Source organism: Schistocerca nitens, chromosome 11, assembly GCF_023898315.1.
Source record: "Schistocerca nitens isolate TAMUIC-IGC-003100 chromosome 11, iqSchNite1.1, whole genome shotgun sequence".
In the NCBI taxonomy this organism is placed as follows: domain Eukaryota; kingdom Metazoa; phylum Arthropoda; class Insecta; order Orthoptera; family Acrididae; genus Schistocerca; species Schistocerca nitens.
In genome coordinates, this window is record NC_064624.1 from 38979700 (window position 1) to 38994291 (window position 14592).

Genomic DNA, 14592 nt, shown 5'->3' on the forward strand with positions numbered 1-14592 from the left:
AGTTCTGAACTGCAGGGTGTAACGTGTGTGTGTGTGTGTGTGTGTGTGTGTGTGTGTGTTATTTAACTGTGTCAGCACGTGAGAAAACCCTCAGACAACAGAGCACCAATTCAAATAGTTCATCCACATGTGGAGCACCCTCTCCTTCAGCATGACAATGCCAGACCATACACAACTTTTTTTTTTGCATCTGCAACAGTCTGACGCCTTTGATTCATTATTATTGATCATCCTCCATACTGACCCGGTTTGAGCCAATGAATTTTCAACTGTTTGCAAAACTTAAAGAACACCTTCAGGGACTCAACTTTGATAGTGATGAATTAGTGTAAGCGTAGGTGAGGCTGTGGGTCTGCCAACGAAGTCAAGCATTCTACAGTGACGACACCAACAACCTGGTGTCTCACTGGGAGAAAGGTGTTCAGTGCCACGGTGACTATGTTTGAAATAAATATACAAGCACGAAGAATAAATATGTTAAATATTAAGTTTGTTTTAATTAAAATGCTTCAATAATTTCCAAATAGAAATTTTGTGTCATTACTTTCCAGCATGTGCTCATGCCCAAAATATACACCAATTAAAAATTAACATTTAATGAATTTGGCAAAGAAGGTGGCTTTCAACTGATACAATGTTACGGTCATAGGGAAGTTCAGTTCATCAACTAACATAGCACACAGTGTATGAGAAGACTTCTTGTAGGTAAAAAGTTACGTTATGGGCACCATTTGGATGTTTTGGTTAACATTAGGCTGTGCTACTGATCAATTTGTTACCATATCCTTTACTTGGATTTCACATTTCTAGACTTTGTCAGCTCACAGCCTCACTGCCACTTTTGAACATAGGCTAAGCCTTGAGATGCACTATGAATCAGACTCCCACTACAACCAATGTTACAAGGGGGGAGTGGGTCTAGAACCACATTTTAACCTTGTAGCCTTTGAATAGTTCTCCAGTTTAGGTCCAAAGTCAATGGATCTTCAAACTGCTTTTCATTTACATGATGTGTCTTGTGCATACATATCATCCTGAATGCCAAACCATCATTACATCAGGGTTCAAAGCCAAAGCATGAACTGTGTTGGGTCTAACCACTCTTTTACTGTATTTAATAAAATTTAGCATATTTATTTACCTATCATTTCCTCACAGTGATTGTTTAGGATTACTGCTGTGATAATGCTTGTCAAATGAATTGTAAGCTGTTCACATAGTTTGTATAATCTATAATGAAGTACTCACATATATTCAAATGCAAATGCTGCATTAATGCTATCCCAGTACTTCTGCAGTTGCACTCAAGATGGATGTTGAAACAGATTTTTTCAGCACAGATAGTTCACAAGAAGTTTGCGTGATTGTGTCAGTGCGCTCAATTCTCATTTGCAGGATAAAAATACTAGTGGCACCAAGTGAATTTGTTTGCTGCTGATAGGTGAATACCCTACAACTGGTAGCACTACATCAGATTTCAAGTGACATGTATATGTAAGATTATTTACACCAGTAACTGTAACATTGTGACAGTTTCACAAACAATATGCATAACAATGTGCAGCAAATGCAGAAAGTGGTTATGAAGAAACCTGTCAATATTTGATATGTAGCCCCACGGCTTCATCAAAACTTTGCTGCCAACATACAAATTCATTCTGCTGTGTAACAATTTATGCTTCCATGTGACATTTGTCTGAAATTTAACTTTACTGCTGAGAGTTCTACTTACATATGGTTCACATATTCAAAATAAACAAAATGTACTTCTCAGATTAGTGACCATGCGAGTGTCACTTCAAAATTATTTATAAATAATTTATTTTACATTATCAGTAAATAAATTACAATTCTGATTCCATACCACGATACACTGCATTAACTGCAGCCATACCATTTATAAATTTAATGGCACTGCTAAGGTTCACTACAGTCATAATTATTCTTAAGTTGCACATTAATGTTGTCATTCAAAAGAAGTGTATCAGAGCAGAATATACCCACTTTATGGCAACCAGTTTATCAGTATAATTGGGTTGTGCATTAAAAAAGTTTTCCATGTTTACTAAACATTAAATTGAAACTCTTGCTCAATTCTATGTGAGGTTTAATACAAGGCTTATTTCAATGCACTGTGCAAAATGTCATATTTAAGACAGTAAGTTCATCAGTTTAGTAAACCTAATTATTCATGTTTCCAGCTGTATGACATCAATTGTATGTATTCATGCATCACACTGCACACAGAAATTAATGAAACCCTGTTAAGAAATACAAGTAAGCCACTTACTACGAAGTGTAACTCAGTTTGTACTTCATGAGTTTCCTCTTTTTTTATCCACTTAGTTGGCTCCTGGTCCATCGCTTCTGCAGTCTGAAAAGAAAAAGCAATCAGATAAGAAAAGTTTCTGGCCCACTCAGTTTCCATTTTTACCATGAGGTATAGCTCAAAGGCAGTATTTTCACTCATATATTGCGTGCAGTAAATGGGTTATTACACAGGAAACAGATTCAAAGTGGCTGAGGAAAAGTGTGTTCATTGATATAAACTCATTCACATTTTGCAGGTCATGAAGAGTGAGAACAATCATAAAATAACATGCAATGGAAACTGAGCATTTAAAGTTGCTACTGCTTCTTTGTAACACTGGCTCATGGATACCATCCTGTTGTGACAATTATGGAAGATGTGTAATTTTGTGTGCATGCATTAACTTCAGCATTACAAACAATCACAGCAGTCAATAGATTGCAGCGATATTACTTAATAACATCAAATATTTCATTCTATACTTGGTTCATTGTGTTAATTTCAGTGTGATAGGGACATGATGAAAATCTGGACATACGGATTGTTTACCAGTGAATATGCATTTTCAACATAGGCATTACTGGAAATACGGAAGCGTCCGATTCCGCCCGTCTGCTTTGACCCATGACGTCACAAATATGGCGGAAACAAAAACAAACACACACACTTTCCACATGGAGCCTAATGACACTAACGGGACAAGCGCGGGAAATGGGGTGTTTTGGGTGGGGGGCAAACTAAATATAAACAAATTTAGACGCCTTGCGTAGCTACAACGTGTAAGTGAAGACAGCCATGCATGAATACCCACCCACCTCCCCAGGGGTCGTAACCCCTGCAACCCATAGAAGATAAAGATGCTTCAGTAGCTGATTAGTGTTTTTTGTCTTTTATTAAAAAAAATCTCACGGGATAGAACGAACAGATCAGAAAGATAAATATAATAAACTAAAACAGAAATTGGAGGAAACAGATAATTAAAATAAGTAATAAGTGTTTTTAAATTAAAAAAAAAATCTCACGAGATAGAATGAACGGATCAGAAAAGTAAATAAAATAAGATAAACCAGAACTGGAGACAGCCACACTCAAACCAAACTCCGCGCCGTCAAGACGTCACACACGACAACACCCTTACGTCACGGGTCAAAGCCGACGCGTGGGATCGAACGCTTCTGTCGACCCCTCGCCAGTTCGTAAATGATGTTGCAGTACTCTTATACAGAACTCCATTAAAACCCACACACTACAACAAACTGGTATTTACATATGATTACACAAATACTAACGACACGAATAATCAAAGCACAGTGAAAACTAACAAAATGCAACAGAATTGCAGCATTTCCTTTCATGCGAACATACTCAAACCATGAAATGATGTAGTAACTGCGGGCACTTTAAAAAATGCTTACGTTAGCCCTAAGATCTGGAGCCGCTATATGTCTACAGCACATCACAGAAAATTATCATCACAATCATTATTACTGCTAAGTAAGTCAAAATAACCGTACTAACATGGACAACCTTTGAATTTCACTGTCCGCCTTTTCTCGTTAGCCACGTAGTATATGAGGAGATTACTTCATAGACAAACTGCTCCTGACAGCACGTCACACACTCCGCCGTTTCTTTTACGAAGATACACGTAGCGATTTTAACGGTCAGGCCAAAAACAAGCATTAACAACTCAGGTTTTTTGTTGTTATGAACATAACCTGAAAAATTACAACATTCACACACCATCACCAAGCACACTATAGGTGATGTGATCACAATTAAATACAGAATAAAATCTCATCCTTATGTACCCATTAAAAATTAAAACATAAAAAAGAGCAGACTCAAACAGCAGAGTCATCACAAGATATTCGTGAACTATTACACTCATCAAACTCAACTGTTACTGTGATAGAAATTAAGTACCACGTTAATTTACTTCCGAAACACATTTCTTCTCTTATTCTTGTTTGCAGTTTATAAACGCTTATAAATTACCTGGAAAATGTCACACACAAATTTCCACAACACCACGAGGTTGCTGCTGACTACACAGTACACGAAGGGTGACAGTATCACAGAACCAGCAGATGCATTCAAAACCAGCGTGAATCTTGTCGCTCGTCACATCACAGGGTTGGATCCCCTCAGTCGACGACGTCAGGTTGCAACGCCTGGGCTACTCTCAGGTTGTAATCTCCGTCTTCGGCGGTTGTGTCTGTCTGTCTGTTTGTCTGTCTGCCTGCCCGCCCGCCCGCCCGTCGCTTCCTGCTGTCTGCTGTCTGCTCGCTGTCCACCGCCGCCGCTGCTGCCTGCTGTCCGTCTGTCCTTCTGCTCGCTGTCCACCGCCGCCGCTGCTGCCTGCTGTCCGTCCGTCCGTTCGTCCGTCCGTCCGTCCGTCCGTCTGCCTGTTCGCCGCCGTCTGCTGTCCGTCCGTCCGTCTGTTCGTCGCCGCCGCCGCCGCCGCCGCCGCCGCCGCCGCCGCCGCCGCCGCCGGTGCCCGCCGCCGCCGGTGCCCGCCGCCGCCGCCATCCGGTGCCGCCTGGTCGCCGCCGTCCTGACCCTGGTCTACGACCGTCATCGTCTTCATCCGTCTTCGTCTTTGTCTGTCCCCAGTTTCTGTCCTTTCCTCTCCGTTCCGTTCGTTATTGTTTCTGTCTACCATCGTGTCCGCCCCCACTACCACCGTCACTACTACCACCACCGCCATCGTCTATACATCCCCTTCCGCCGCCTCCACCACTATAACTTGGTGTGCCCAGTCCCACCCCCCTCCTTCCATCCCACCTCTCCTCACTCTCCCTTCACCCTCTATCTTTGTCGCCCCCTCTCCCGCTTCTTCCTCTCGCCCCTCTTGTTCTGATCCTTTCCCCCCACTCCCCCAGCCTGTCACGGCAGCTCCGGCTCGGGTGGTGGCCCGTCAGGCCACTGTCCACGCCCAGCTTTCACCGTCACCTTCGCCATCACCGCCGCCACCGTCACCGTCATCGCCGTCGCTTTCGCCTTTGCCTTCACCGTCACCATCACCATCTCCGGCGCCGACTCCGGCCCCGGGACCTGCCCCTCCCCGCCACATTCCCGTTGTTCCCGTCCCCCACACCTCCTCCACCGCCGTCAAGCGCCCCAGTGGCACCCCTGCTTCCTCTGCTTCCAAAAAGGCTCCGCCTCGTCCTCCTTCCCCCACCCATGATGCCATGGATGTCTCCCCGCCTGTCCCTGCCCCCTCCTCCTCCTCCTCTACCCCCTCCTCCTACCGCTACCTCCTCTCCCGTCCTGATCCCTCTCTCCTTGAAGCCCGGAACCTCACCCTCTTCCTTCGCCAGCATTGTCCTGGTGCCCCCATCTCCCTCCTCACCCCTCGTCGTGATTCGGTCCTCATCTCCTCCCCCAGCCCAACCCTCCACACATACCTCCTTTCCCGCATCCCTGTCACCCGCTTTGGCCCTCATGCCTCTCTCACCCCTGCTCCTTCCCCACCTCCCTCCCGCCAACCCCAACCTCCGCGTCGCCCGCCAACTCTCACCGCCGTGATCACTCGGCTTAGTCCAGTGATCACGGAGGAGGAGGTGTTGGCGGAGCTCAAGGCGCATCCCCATTTGGAGGTGCGTGCAGTTCGCCGCATACATAACGCTGCCGGCCCCACCCGCCTTATGCGGGTTTTTTCTGAGCACGCCCCCTCCATTGGCCGTCTCCTGAAGGAGGGTGCCCTCCTTTTTAACCAGCGGTACAAGGTCGACCCCTCCCGTTCCCCTCCTCAATCCCTGCGCTGCCAGAGGTGTCTGCGCTATAACGCGCACCCCACAGCTGAGTGCCGCGAGGCCCCCACCTGCCCGCATTGTCGCCAAGCGCACTTCCTCCGGCAGTGCCCTAACCTCCAATCCCCTCCTTCCTGCAATACCTGCAATCTCCCCCATCCCACCTACTCCCAAAAGTGTAAAGCCCGACCCCCTCCAACCACTCCTGAACTCACCGTCCCTGTCCGTCCCCTGGACGCCCCCACCCCTCCTGGCAATTCCCTTCGTCCCCCCCCCCCCACCGCTGAGGACATCATCAGGTTCCTAACCATCGTCCTCCAGAATGTTCATCCCTTTCAGCGCCCCCACACCCTCCAGCAGATCTCCCTTGCCGCCCGTACCGTATTCCAACTCAAGATGTAGGCCACCTACTCCTACAACCAGGCCCATTTCACCTTCTCCCGCCTTGACACCCTCGTCTAAATCCCGATCATGGCGCGACAGCAACGTATCCCTTTCAACAACATCCGCTCCCTACCCGCCAACAGGAACCTCTTCCTGCACACCCTTGCCACCCACCGCGTGGATGCCTTCCTCCTTAATGAAACCTTCCTCCAACCCCACCACACCATTCACACTTCACCCTACCTCCTCCACCGCTCCGATAATCCCCTCCCAATTGCGCGTGGCGGAGTTGCCATTGGTCACCACCGCCAGATCCCCGTTCGGCTCCAACCTCTCTTTCCCGACCCCACCGAACACCTGATCCTTAGTCTCTTCTTCCCCGGCCTTACCGTTACCTGCGCCACCATCTATGTCCACCCCAACGCTCCTATTCCCTTCCACTTCCTCTCCCACGTCGATCGTACCTTTTCCTCCTACGTGATCGCCGCCGACCTCAACATCCATAGTCGTTCCGCCGCCCAGTTACGGCGGTGGCATCGGTTCCTCTCCTCTCTTCAAGGCGACCTCATTCCCATCCCCCAGCACACCCGTCCCGAATCCAACTCCACTCCTGATGTTATCCTCTCCTCCCCCAACCTCCTTGGCCGCATAACGGTGGATGTCCTGGAGCCTATTGGCAGCGACCATCTCCCTGTCCTCCTCACCGTTTCAGACGGTCGTCGCCCCCGCCCCGACCCTCGTAATGACCCTCCCCCTAAGTATGTCCATGACTACTCCCGTGCCGACTGGAATGCCTACCGGGATACCGTTTCCACCCAGGTCGATAGCCACCCCTTCACCTACCGCCACCCTGACGATGTTACCCATGCCCATTCCTTTCTCCAGCAGACCTTGTCTGAGGCCGTGGAGGCCCACGTCCCTACTGTCGCCATCCACCCCCACCGTCCTACCTTACCCCCACAGGCCGTCCTCCTCCTCCGTGAATCCCGTCGTCTCTACCGTGCCTTCCTCCGCACGCGTGACCCGGACACACTACGACGCCACCGGCAACTCCAGCGACACATTCGTAATTTGCTCGCAGCTAAGAAACGCCGGGACTGGCGACAGACATGCACCCGTTTAAATGCTACCCTACCAATAAACTCGTCCAAGTTCTGGTCGGCCTTCCGTCGCCTTACTGGAACTAAGCCCTCCCCTTATTATCCTCTTCTCCATGATGATCACCCTTTCCCTGACTCCCTTAGTAAGGCCAACCACTTTGCCTCCTACCTCTCCGATGTATTTTCCATTCCCGATGATCCGCAGTTCGATTACTCCCTCTTCTCGGATATCCGCGATCGAACTGACACATCTGTCCCTCCCCTCGCTCCTGGTTTCCAGTACTTGGACAACATTGCACACACGGAACTCAATGCCCCTATCACTACACAGGATCTCATTGCTACACTCCGCACGAAACGCAACACCGCTCCTGGCCACGATCGTGTCATCTACCGTCACCTTCGTGAAGCTCCTGTCTCTTTCCTCTCCACCCTGGCCAGGCTCTACAATGTAGTCCTGTCCACCGGTTACTACCCCGACCTGTGGAAAACCTCCCGTATCCTCATGTTCCTTAAACCTGGCAAACCGCCGTCAGCCGTCTCCTCCTACCGCCCCATCTGCCTTACCTCGGTCTTCAGCAAGGTCCTGGAATCTATCCTCACCCGCCGCATGCACCAGCATCTCCGCCAGCACCGCCTCCTTCCCGTTACCCAGTGTGGCTTTCGGCCGTCCTTCTCTTCCCACGACCTTCTCCTTCACCTCACTCATCTCCTTACCGAACAACTTAATTCCCGTCGCTCCGCAATCTTCCTCTCCCTGGACCTCGAACGTGCCTATGACCGCGTATGGCATTCCGGTCTCCTCTTCAAGCTCCAAACCTTCGCCCTTCCCATTAACTACGTCCGTCTGATCGGCTCCTTTCTCTCCCGCCGTCCTTCCTATGTCACCGTCCATAACACAGATTCCTACACCTTTTTCCCCTCTGCCAGTGTGCCCCAAGGCTCCGTCCTCTCCCCCCTTCTGTACCTCTTGTACACGGCGGATATGCCGCCGCCGTCAGCCCCTGTCCACCTTCTCCAGTTTGCCGATGACACCGCCTTCCTTGCCCTTGCCCCCACCCTACAGCGCTCCCAACACCTTCTCCAATCCCATCTTGACCAGTTCACCGCTTGGTGCAACCAGTGGTTGCTCAAGGTCAATCCCTCCAAAACCCAGGCGATCATTGTAGGCAAAACCACCCCTTCCTTCCGCCTCCTTGATTTCTACATCACCATCTATGGCCGTCCTATCGCCCTCACTCCCACCCTTAAGTACCTTGGCGTCACCCTCGACCGTCGCCTCTCCTGGACTCCCCACCTCCGGACAATCCAAGCCAAGGCACGCTCCCGACTCAATCTCCTCAAGCTCCTCTCTGGCCGTACGTGGGGTCTGGACCTCTCCACCATCCTCCACACCTATAAATCCCTCATCCGCCCTATCCTTTGTTATGCCCATCCGGCTTGGATCTCCGCCCCCCCTCCCTTTTATAAATCCCTCCAAATCCTTGAACGCCATGCTCTCCGCCTCGCCTATCGCATCCGTCTCCCCTCTCCCACGCGGATCCTGTATGATCTCATCCCCTTCCCCCACCTCCTGCTTTTCCTTGAAAGGATATGGATCCTGTACACCTCCCGTAAACTCGACCCTCCTCACCCGCTCGTCTCCCCGATCCTCTCCCACCCCCGCCCGCTGCCGCGCCTGTATGCCCACGTCCCACCTGGTCTCCATCTCTCCACCCTCCTTACCCTCTCCCAAGGTGGCTTCCGCCAGCTCCCCCTCCCTGATGATGTCCTCCTCCCCTCCATCTACCCCTCCTATCAACTTTGACCCTGCCCCCCCACTTCCTGTGTCCTTTCCTTTAGGCACCCTCCCTCCCTTCTCTTCCCTTCCTTTCCCTTCCCTTCTCTTTCCTTTTTCCCCGTCACCTCCCTCCATCGCTCTTCCCCCGGGCTTCCCCTCCCCCTTCCTCCCTCCCCCCTTTCTCCCCTGCCCATGGCATCTCTGCTCTCCCCTCTCGCTTTTCCACTCCCCTTCCTCCTCCTCCTCCTCTCTTGGCAGGTCCCCGGACTCACACACGCATAGTGAACATTCGCGCACCGGAGGTCATCGCCATTAGTGTCTCGTGTGTGTGTCTTCGTTTGTGTTTAGTGTTTGTTCGCCGGAACGCCGACACTGTTCACGTGTACCATCGCCATCGTCCCTGTTTTGTGCGCCATGTCCACTAGTGTCAGTGATGTTTTCTCATCAGGCGTGAACGGCTCCGTGTTTTTTGTTTTTTGGTGTCTACATTGTTTTGCCCGCCATTTTTGATTGTATTCTCTGTGTCCCTTCTATTTCTTACTTATTGTAAATCTCAAGGCTGAAGAGCGGCGTACTCAGCTGCTGCCAGCCCGCCTTATGTAAGGTGATAAAAATTACAATAAAGGAAAAAAAAAAAAAAAAAATGTCGCTCGTGTGGCCAACAGCAGAATTTTACGTCTTTTTCAGTGAGTGTTATGAGATATGTAATTAATAGTTTTTTCTGTATTTTCTATAGTATTTGCGTGCATTAGTGTGAAATAGACTTGATAAATTGAAGGTTTCAGTTTTTATTTGCGTCTGAATAGGAAAAGCGAAGGACAGCTTAGCGTGTACGCAAACGTTTGTTTACATTCTTAAATTACATTGTTAAATGCGCGGGATCATCAATTAAGTAGTGCACAATACTCAGTATTTACGTTTATTAGTGTCATTTAGACTCAATACATTGAACATAGCAGTTTTTATACATTTTATTAGGTCAATTTTCGCGTGTACGTGAACGTTTGTTTACATTATAAATACGAGGGTTAATCAGTTTAAGTTAGTGTTGGATGCTCAGTATTCACGCTTATTAGTGTCATTTAGGCTTGTTACATTGAAGGTAGCAGTTTTTATACGTTTTATTAGGAAAAGTGATACTGACGGTGAACTCTAACGCCACTTGCATACGTTTGACTGGCGCAACCTGCAAGCGTTAACAGTTAAGTAGACGTAAAATACGTGGTAAATTAGTGTTACACTAAAATGTCTGAGTAAATCAATGTTACAATAAAACTTCTGAGCCCTTCTTACATACGGTTTAGTTAGCAGAAAGCTAATACTCTCCTCGCCGTCTGCTTATTTTCCTTAGCTTGTTGTGGGCATTAGTGATCGTGTCCTGTGAGCCTATGGGTTCCTATAAAGTAGAGCTCATATTTGTGCTTTTCATTCTGAACTCTTATTGTTAGCTGAAGGTTTTGTTTTGTACCTGCATCTGTCAGTGTACAATACTCAGTATTTACCTTTATTTGTGTCATTTCGACTCGATACATTGAATGTAGCCATTTTTATAGTTTTATTAGGTCATTCTCGCGTGTACGTAAACGTTTGTTTACACTGTAAATGCGAGAGATAACCAGTAGGTGTAGTTTACCGCTGGTTACTGTTTAACATTTATAAACAACATTCACTATATAGCCCCTAGCAGTATACTGTAGGTCACTGTTTTTTTTCTGTAGTATCCACTTGATAGCCCCTAGCAGCAAAATAAGCACCAGATCTAGCTTCTACCATAAATTTTTATTGTTTTTCATTGTTGAGTGTCCTTTCTGCCACCTAGAGTGTAGGTGTTAACCTTGTGTGGCAGTAGGTTTCCTTAAGTTTCTTATAGTAAATCACATATTAGCTAGATGGATAGGGACTGTGTCTGTTCTGTGCGGATGCAGCAGGAGTTAGCCACAGTCCAAATGCAGCTGGAAACTTTGTTGGCGACGGTCAACTGGCTCCAGAGGGCCACCTTGAGGTGCGGTACCTGGGGCAGCCTTTTCTGTACTAGATGTGCGGGCAGGGGGGTGGGGGAGAGATGTCACAGCTCTCTGTCTCTGAGCCGACCTACACTAGTAACATAAAACTGTTTATTTGCTGCCATTAATCATAAATGAGGAAAAAAGTCAACAAACCTAACTCAAAAACTTCATAAAAAGACTGAAAGCATTACAAAAACACACACATGGAAAAATATCCTAAATGTAAAACCAAAATGAACTCCCAACACTGAAAAGATAGTCAACAAAAATGTAATAAAGGAGAAATTTTTAAAAAGAAAATCTGAAACTAAATATAATGTGTCATTTTTTATTAATGTGCTCTATTTGTATGTATACAGTCAATTGAATAAAGTTGAAAAAAGGTTCAAGTCATGGCTGTGATACAAATACAGCTTCTATCATTATTAAAGATAAAGCTGAGACTCATACACCTCAATGAAACTTTAAAACCATCAGTTCATGAAATGAAAGAAAATGATCTGTTTTATGCCCAATTGTGCAATAAAATCTTCAAAGAAATGTAAATCCAAGTGTATGAAATATCTTTATTGATTTATGAATATTTCAATACCATGAAGAGGATCATTTATAATTTTTGTCTGTCTGATGCAGTGTATGCGGTACTTTCACTCCTGTGCACTTCACACATGTAAAACAGACATAAAGGGACTCCAAACCTCCTGTTTGTGTATTAGTCAGTACAGTATCTTCTCTGAAAAAATAACATGAAGAATGGCAGAGAGCTTGGATCATTCCCTGGCTGATTGCTGTGTCCTCAGGACAAGTCTTCAAATGCGTGATTAAGTGGACTAAAATGATTTTTTTTCTAGTCAAATTTGTCACCACCCTTTCTTCCTCAGACAGACTATCAATTACATCTTGTAGACACAAGACTACATGTTACACTTGTTGAGGTACATGACTTCAAGACTGTCATGGTCAGAATCTGTGGACGAGTTACTGCTTGTATCAACATCGAATAATTCATCCCCAGTGTCATGCTTCATATCTTCATAATTTCTTCCTCAATAGAAGGGAACAACAACAACAACATATTCAATAGAAGGGCTGAAGATAAAAACATTTGGATCAACAGAGGCGTCCGATCCCACCTGTCGGCTTTGATCCGTGACGTAAGGATGTTGTGGTGTGTGACGTCATGACAGTGCGGAGTTTAGTTTGAGTGTGTTGTGTTTGTAGCTGTCGTCTTGTTGCAGTTGGAGGTGTCCTCAAGTGGTGTGTGTATGGTCCGCGTATTATGTGGTGTATTGGGTTCATTTGGTTATCACTGCTTGAAGTGTGCATTTATCGGTCATGACTGTTGTAGAAGAACAGAAATTGGTTTCAGTGAGTTAAGAATTAAGTTTGTGTTGTGTTTATGTTATTGTGGTGTCATTTGCTGTTTGTCGAGTGGTAAGTCATTTAATTTAATTTGTGGCTTCTTTTGTTTGGTATGGATATGTCTTCTACGTTTAATTGGGTTAAGGTTGAGGGAGGGAGGGGGGGGGGGGCTGGTTTGTTTTGGATGTGTTTTTGTTTGTTTGTTTGGCGGAGGTGGGGGGATTGGGGTTGCTGACCTAGTATGTAGCACTGGAACTTTTTTGTGGTAAGTAGCCATTTTTTTGGATGTATTGTTTGCATGTTATGATGATTGGTGGGGTATTTGTGTGTTGTTGGGTCAGTGTTGTTTACTGCATGTGTTGGTGGTTGGTGTTTTGTTATCAGCACTTGTGGTTGATTTATGTATCTTAGGGGAAGTACTTTATTTCAATTTTTTTGGTATTGTCAGTTGTATTTGAGTTATATAGGTCAAGGGAAGTGTCCGATTCCAATGACTCGTCGTAGCTACGTGTTTTGGTATTGTGAGCTGCTGTTGACCTATATAGGTCAAGTGAAGTGTCCGATTCCCATTTTTGATGGTATGTGCAGTCGCAGTGTTGCAATTTTTCTAGATGTCAATTTTTCTTTTGTGGTATCGGTAATTGTGGTTGAGCTATGTAGATGAAGGGAAGTGACAGATTCCTGTGAATATTGTGAATGTAGTGGAATTGGGGAAATTTTGATTGGTTTTATGTTGTCATTGTGTGTGTGTGTGTGTGTGTGTGTGTTTGTGTGTGTGTGTGTGTGTGTGTGTGTGTGTTTTTTCAGTTTGTCCCCACCCAAGAACCCCCAACTTCCCGCACTGGTCCCGTGAGTTTGATTATATTTATGGATTTTGTAATCGTATTTACATAATGACCTCATAGGCGCCATATTGGAGACATTGTGAATGGTCGTGTCCGCCATATTGGTGACGTCATTGGTCAAAGCATACGGGTGGAATCGGACATTTCCGTAATCCCAAACATTTTTATTCTAATCTTGATGAACAGTAAGATGAAGTAAAATTGGATGCAGTGAAATAATATCATAGTAGACACAGTAGTACTACTACTACTACTACTACTACCAACTTAGTAGCCAGAACTGTGAGAAACTGCTAAAAAATAGGTTCAGAGCTCTACTGTGCACTTAAATTCATGAACAGTTCACAGCTGCATGTGAAGTTGCACATTTATACTTGTCATTAGTGGTCAGGGGGCAGCAGGATGGCTTAAGTTAACTCATCAATAGCGCTCAAGGAAAACCCACAAGCTGTGCTTAAACTCGTCAGAAGTACCTGGTGACCGGCAGAACATGAAGACAGTACTCAACAACAACAGTTAAAGGACTAAGGACAGATGAGACAGTGGTTGGCCAAGAAATTTATTTGGAGGGTAGGCCCTGAAATTGTCATTTTGTATATAGCTCAGTTGGTCACTTTCATACTGCGTCATGCCCAAAAACAAGTGTGTCCATTCATAGTAGTGAATCATATTAAAAAAAACTGTGTTATTAAAAACCAAGTTAAGGAAAAACTGTAGTGTCCTACGATCTCGAACCGAGCATCACAAGAAGTGAACCAAGTATGGCTTATCCCTGGACAATAAGAATAACAATAAAGATGATGATGGTGATGATCTAGTATTCCACATTAATATTAAAGGAAATAATTTTCAACAGACAAAACATCATGCTGCATTAACTGAAGCCTGTGTCATTCGAAGGAATTAATTAATTCATTGTACGTGTGCTATGCCAATCAACGATATCAATTCATTTTGAAATGTGAATTGACCACCTAGTATCTGTTAATGAGCAACTCAAGTGGCAACCACTGAACAATGCAACTAGCTGATAGTAATAATTTGAATCT

The 14592-nt window shown here is 46.0% G+C and overlaps 1 protein-coding gene across 2 annotated transcripts in view; it reads left to right on the plus strand.

Annotated features, from left to right (window-relative positions):
• Window positions 1-9975: 9975 nt before the first annotated feature.
• Window positions 9976-14592, plus strand: part of LOC126213180 (uncharacterized) — a 145001-nt gene continuing 140384 nt past the window's right edge. Inside the window, exon 1 of one of the 2 annotated variants that reach the window (XM_049940807.1) lies at window positions 9976-10016. The gene's annotated coding sequence lies outside the window, so the exon portion shown is untranslated. The remainder of the gene's footprint in view (window positions 10017-14592) is intronic. The other variant, XM_049940808.1, reaches the window with a different exon arrangement.